We start from the raw sequence: 5,401 nt of genomic DNA, 5'->3' as shown, positions 1-5,401 counted from the left end.
ACCCAATTGAACTCCCGTAAACTGTGCCGAGATCGCAAGAAATTCATAATGTCTTTTAATATTGAAAAACGATGTGCATACCTCATATGCATCAAATAATGCAACAAGATTTGTTGACAAACTTGTCGTTATCAATTTGCAAGTGTTTTGGGCTTTTTAGCGTTTTCCCTACGTGATGTCATAAATTTCACGGTTGAGTAATTCTGAAAACCGATTTTAGTGCACAGTTACTAAATTTATCTTCTGACCAATTTTTGTAATTTTCGGTCATGTGGTGAAAATTTTTTTCGAACATTATGCTACCCTGCGTTTCTTTTTCCCTTCAGTATAGATAAAATTAAGATTTAATTAGAAAAAAAAATATATTTAATTTTTAATTTTATTTTACTAATCCAAACTAAATTCTTAATCAATAGTATTGATTGAGAATTTACATTTATTATCCCCTTTTCAGCTACATTTTCAAACACTTTTAAATAAATTAACACAAATGAATTTTTCTTAAAATAACATAGATATTTATTTATGATAAATACAGTGTATCTATAAACTTAAGTTTTGTCTAATTTATTCATTCATCTATCATTTTATTTTTTTTTTAATTATTGAAACATTCTTTCAAATCGTCATAAAAAACAGAGGTGTATGTTTCAAATTTTAAAATAAATATAGTCGATTCGAGAGAAAAACAGATCACTTTGATTTTAAAGGAATTCCTAAGTTTTAGCTAATTGATGGAGCACCTGATTATTGAAATCAGTTCATTTTAAAATTTGTAATAAGCATATCCTAATACATGTCAAAGAAAATGATGTGCTGAACTTGCCTAATGATGCAGTCCAAGTATGCAACTATAAAGAGAAGATTGTAGATACTGAAAGAAAGGTATATTGATGGATCATTGATCTTATGACCTACACAGACTCGGTATCTAAACTTCACCTTTGATAGTGATCCCTTCGTTGTGATAAAACATATGATTGCGCCCATGGGAAAAGGGTCCTTATGGCAATTTTTATACATTTTGAGATTTTCATGGATTTTGATAGAGCAAGGTTTGAAGTTGCCAAATCTGAATTTTTATGGTCCTACATCAATTCTAAGTATTTTTTTTCTCCATTTATATCAATGATATATAAATAAGTAAATTTTGACGTTACGTTATTTATGCACAAACGTCAAAAAATTAACCGTGAAAGTGACTCTTTTTGCATTGTAATGCATGTACATATAATTGTCATTTCTCAGAATGAAATCACTCAATATATGTTTAAATAGTTTAAATGAGTCTGTAAAAGGTACAGGATACATGTATATCTCTTATATGGTAATTGCCTTTAGGAAATAAGAGAAGTCCACCACTCTTGGGAAATAACCTGATCCAGAATTATTCAAAACACAAGGTTTTGTGTTGTATTTAATGTATCAGCCAAAGTTAACATGAAACATGATGTCTCTACTATTACAGCAAAATTCATTTAGTACAATCACGGATATAGTAAATTAACGGATATAGCAAATTTATTTTGGATCCCCAGCTATATATAGTTAACGAATATCTGATATGTCTATGATGAATTACGGATATAACGAAGTAATTCCATAGTTCCCAGTAGCTTCGGTATAACCGAGTTTAACGTAGAAAACTAATGTCATTTAGTACATAAACTAAACATTTAAAATAACATATTTTACAATTGAAAAAATGGTACATTATCAGCATATTGTCTTTCAATAATAAGCAATTTTCAATTGCCAATGACTACATGTACTAATTAGCAATAGAAAATTGCTAATTAGTGAAAGACAATATGTACAATTGATTCATACATTTAATTTATTCTTCCGTTGGTGTAGGACATAGGTCCTCCTGGTGGGCAGGGCGCACATACGGCCTCACATTCCTGTAAAGGTAGGTCTGCCTCTCCCTTGTCATCCCAGCAGGATGCAGAAATGCTGGAATCTCGGTGGCATCGAAGTTAGGCGCACCAAATTTTTTTTCAAGGAGAACTTCTGTTCTACCGAGTCGGTTCGCTCCTTGACGTAAACAAACCATGGTTCCGCAGAAGTGAATCTAAAGTGATGGTACTTACGTACACTCTTCACAGGGCGAAAGTAAGTAGAAAGAAAGTCTTTCCAGTTTCGCCATTGCCAAGTATCACCGTAAGATACTGCTTCATTTGAAGAGGCCGATTTGTTTACCAGAGTGAAGAACTGTGCAAGAGAATCAATGTCAGAGCGTCGATAGAGCTTTCGAATGTGCGCAAATCCACTGTCTACCAAGCACCTGTAGTACAAAAAAAGTACTTTATCAATAAACAGTTGAACTTTAAGAAGGTAAAGAATAAAATAAAGCACTTTTACTCATTAATGTATTATTTAGCAACTTAATTACCGCGTGTGTCCAGGTATCTGCATGCAGTATTCTACCTCACAATGACGTCCAGTTATAACACGCCAACAGAGGTACGCTATGACGAACTGGTTTTTATTTTGCCCTAAAATGAATGTGTTAATATATTAGATATAAATATATATAAATACTCGGTACATCTATGAAAGAAAGAGCTTTGTTATGGAACCAACCAGAACAGTTGTCTGCATGAAGAGTGCATTTTTGTTCACCAAAGCTATGTTCTGTAAGGGCATAGTCGAGCATGCTTATGACTGCATTAGGTCCATTTGTTTGAGTTCCGTCTGGTCCTGCAAAAAGAAGTGCATGAACTTAATCATCACATTGTTTTAAAATGCTTATTTCAATCAAAAAGCTGCAGAATAGAATATACCTATAGTTTGATTCTCGTCCACGATGAAGTTAAACTGCTTGGAAACGCTGTCAATTCTCACTCCAAACACCTGGATCCGGCGTAGCTGAGCGAAATAGGTTGGACCCATCTGGCGAGAATGGTGTGGCAACTGAAAGTGCTGGGCGAAATCAAATGTATAATGGATATTTGCAAGTTCCTCACCTTCCCAGTTCTCCATTTCCTGCACTGCATTTTCTATACAGGCTCTGTAGTACTCGCGCTCTTTCTTCGCATCTGCAACGTGTTCCTGAAAGGCGTTGACTGCCGACAGCTTTTCCTCTTCTGTAACAGCATCTATAATTTCCTTCCGCAGACGCTCGCATCGATGACAAACATCATCCCTAGCTTTGCTTATTTTGATATGTGGGACGCACTTAAGCCAAACGTCTTGAAAAGAAGACACTTTCAGAGCACGGAATTCAGATTCTTCACATGATGCAACGTAACGTTTATGAATGTCTTTCTTTGTGTCTGATGATGGAAGGTATATCGATGGAATTCCGTCACTTCCCCTCGGGGCTTCAGGCTGAGGCATCCCTACTTCTCCAGCATAATTCAAAATAAATGTCACCGCATTTCGAATTTCTTCATATTTCAGAGAATGTGAAGGTTTCTTTCCTGTGTTGCCATGCTCTCGGGGGATAGCTCCATTTTCAGAAAGATGTTTGGCAATATTTCTCAAAATTTTTTGAGTTGTATCGTAGATATAAACAAATGCGTCTCTGCATATTTCATGTCCTTTGAAAGTGTAAATATTTCTCGTTCTCTTCCTCTCTTTTCTTTTAGATGTTATCTTCTTGCTACCTTTTTCATTGAGGGATCCCATGATGTACATCTCTTTCTCTTCTTTACCCATTTCTCTTAATCTAAAAATGTGATCTGTGAGTTCTTCTTTTGTGAAATGTTCAAAACAGTTAGCTGAACACTGACATCTGAATTTACATGTATGTGATTCTCCAGAACTATCCGTAGATTCTTCTTCGCCTTCTCCATCACTTTCAATATCTGCATATTGATTGACTCTACTTGCAATAATATTATCTAGTACATTTTCTTCAATAAGTATCTCATCATCACTGTTTTCCTTTTGTTTTTCATCATCTCTCAATGAAGAGTTTCCAAAGTGTTCTCGAAACAAATTTTCGAGTTCCTCATGTGTTCCTGTGAATAATAAAAAGTCTGTGAATCATATATTTACTGTCATTCTTCATATTATTAATAAATGATAAAATATTGTTTTATGAATGTATTTTATTTGTACTGTTTTTTAAAATGTTTATATAAGATAGAAAGAAAATCTCTTGTTTAAAAAAGCCGTTAAAAATACCTAAACAAGAGAGATTCAAGGTATGTCCTGTTTTTTAAAATTATTTATTTGTTTGCAAACCAATAAAACTAACAAATACAAAAAATTATCAAAACGTTAATCAGTCTATTAATCAAAGTAATCAAATTTTTTAAGTGGAAAAGGCTGTTTCAATTTTAAATCTTTTTTCTGATTTTTTTTTAAAATAACCTTACCGCAGCAGTGTTAAAATATTCATTTGCAATACATAATACATAAACTAATCCACAAAAAAAAATATTTGTTAGTTTTAGAATTTTATAAATAATTTTACAATTTTAGTAGCAACAACTATCTGTTTTTTACTTCAAATGAAATAATATTCCCTCTCTGGTACCCCTCTGAAATACATAGATTGTCAGAGTTATCCCTCCTGTATTTTATTTTTAGGAAAAAATATCTGCACAATCTTACGTGTTCTGGGACATATGAACAACTCAAACTAATTCTTTTTTTCTTTACAGTTAGAACAAATGTTCTTAGTTTCATTTTTGCACAAATACATCGGATCAAACTATTTATTCCATGTTAATGCAGTATGTTTACACGTACCAGCGTACAGATGATTCATTGTTTACATGATCATAGGAATAGCGGTGGAGCGGATCTACTGGTATAAAGTAAATAAACTAGCCTACTGGTTCTCATGGAAAAAAATCAAATTACCTCAAACTGTTCCATATTAAAATCACACCCAGTTTCTCAATATTCAAGACATGGGTTGTATGATATGTAGATTTACACGCATAAATTATGCTTTATCATTAGCTGGTCGTCTGGAGCTCTACGTTGTTATGGAAATATAGACAAATAGTAAAAAAAACCGTCCTCGAAAAAAAATTCCGTTGAATATAATTTATTAAAAAATCAGAAGGCATACACGTACAGATAAAGACACGAATTAAATAAATGACAAGGTATGACAATAAATCTTTATTTAACAAAATTTACGACAAACAGTGTCAAAACGCGAAACATGTGGTTGAGAAAAAAATCTGCGTTGACTTTGCACATCACAACGTCACGTCTTTATGACGTTATTTCTCTGTTCTAGGAAAATTGCCATAAGGCCCTTTTGTCATGGGCGCAATCATATGGAGATGGACTAAATAACTTGTAAATACTTGTAAATACTGAAAATATATGTGATATGAAAGTGAAACAGTAGTATTTAATTTATAATGTAAAAATCAGTGCTGCTAAACAATTGAACTTCGGTTTTTAATATGTTTAAAAAATATATTTACAT

At 32.9% G+C, this 5,401-nt stretch overlaps 1 pseudogene; it reads right to left on the bottom strand.

Moving 5' to 3' along the window:
• Window positions 1-1,837: 1,837 nt before the first annotated feature.
• LOC134228514 (uncharacterized) lies at window positions 1,838-3,714 on the bottom strand (annotated as a pseudogene).
• Between the last annotated feature and the right edge of the window lie 1,687 nt (window positions 3,715-5,401).

Source organism: Saccostrea cucullata, unplaced genomic scaffold (assembly GCF_032062105.1).
Source record: "Saccostrea cucullata isolate Sc308-1 unplaced genomic scaffold, CSIRO_AGI_Scuc_v1 ctg213, whole genome shotgun sequence".
In the NCBI taxonomy this organism is placed as follows: Eukaryota; Metazoa; Mollusca; class Bivalvia; order Ostreida; family Ostreidae; genus Saccostrea; species Saccostrea cuccullata.
The sequence above is the reverse complement of the archived record's forward strand: the minus strand, read 5'-3'. Positions and strand labels throughout refer to the sequence as shown.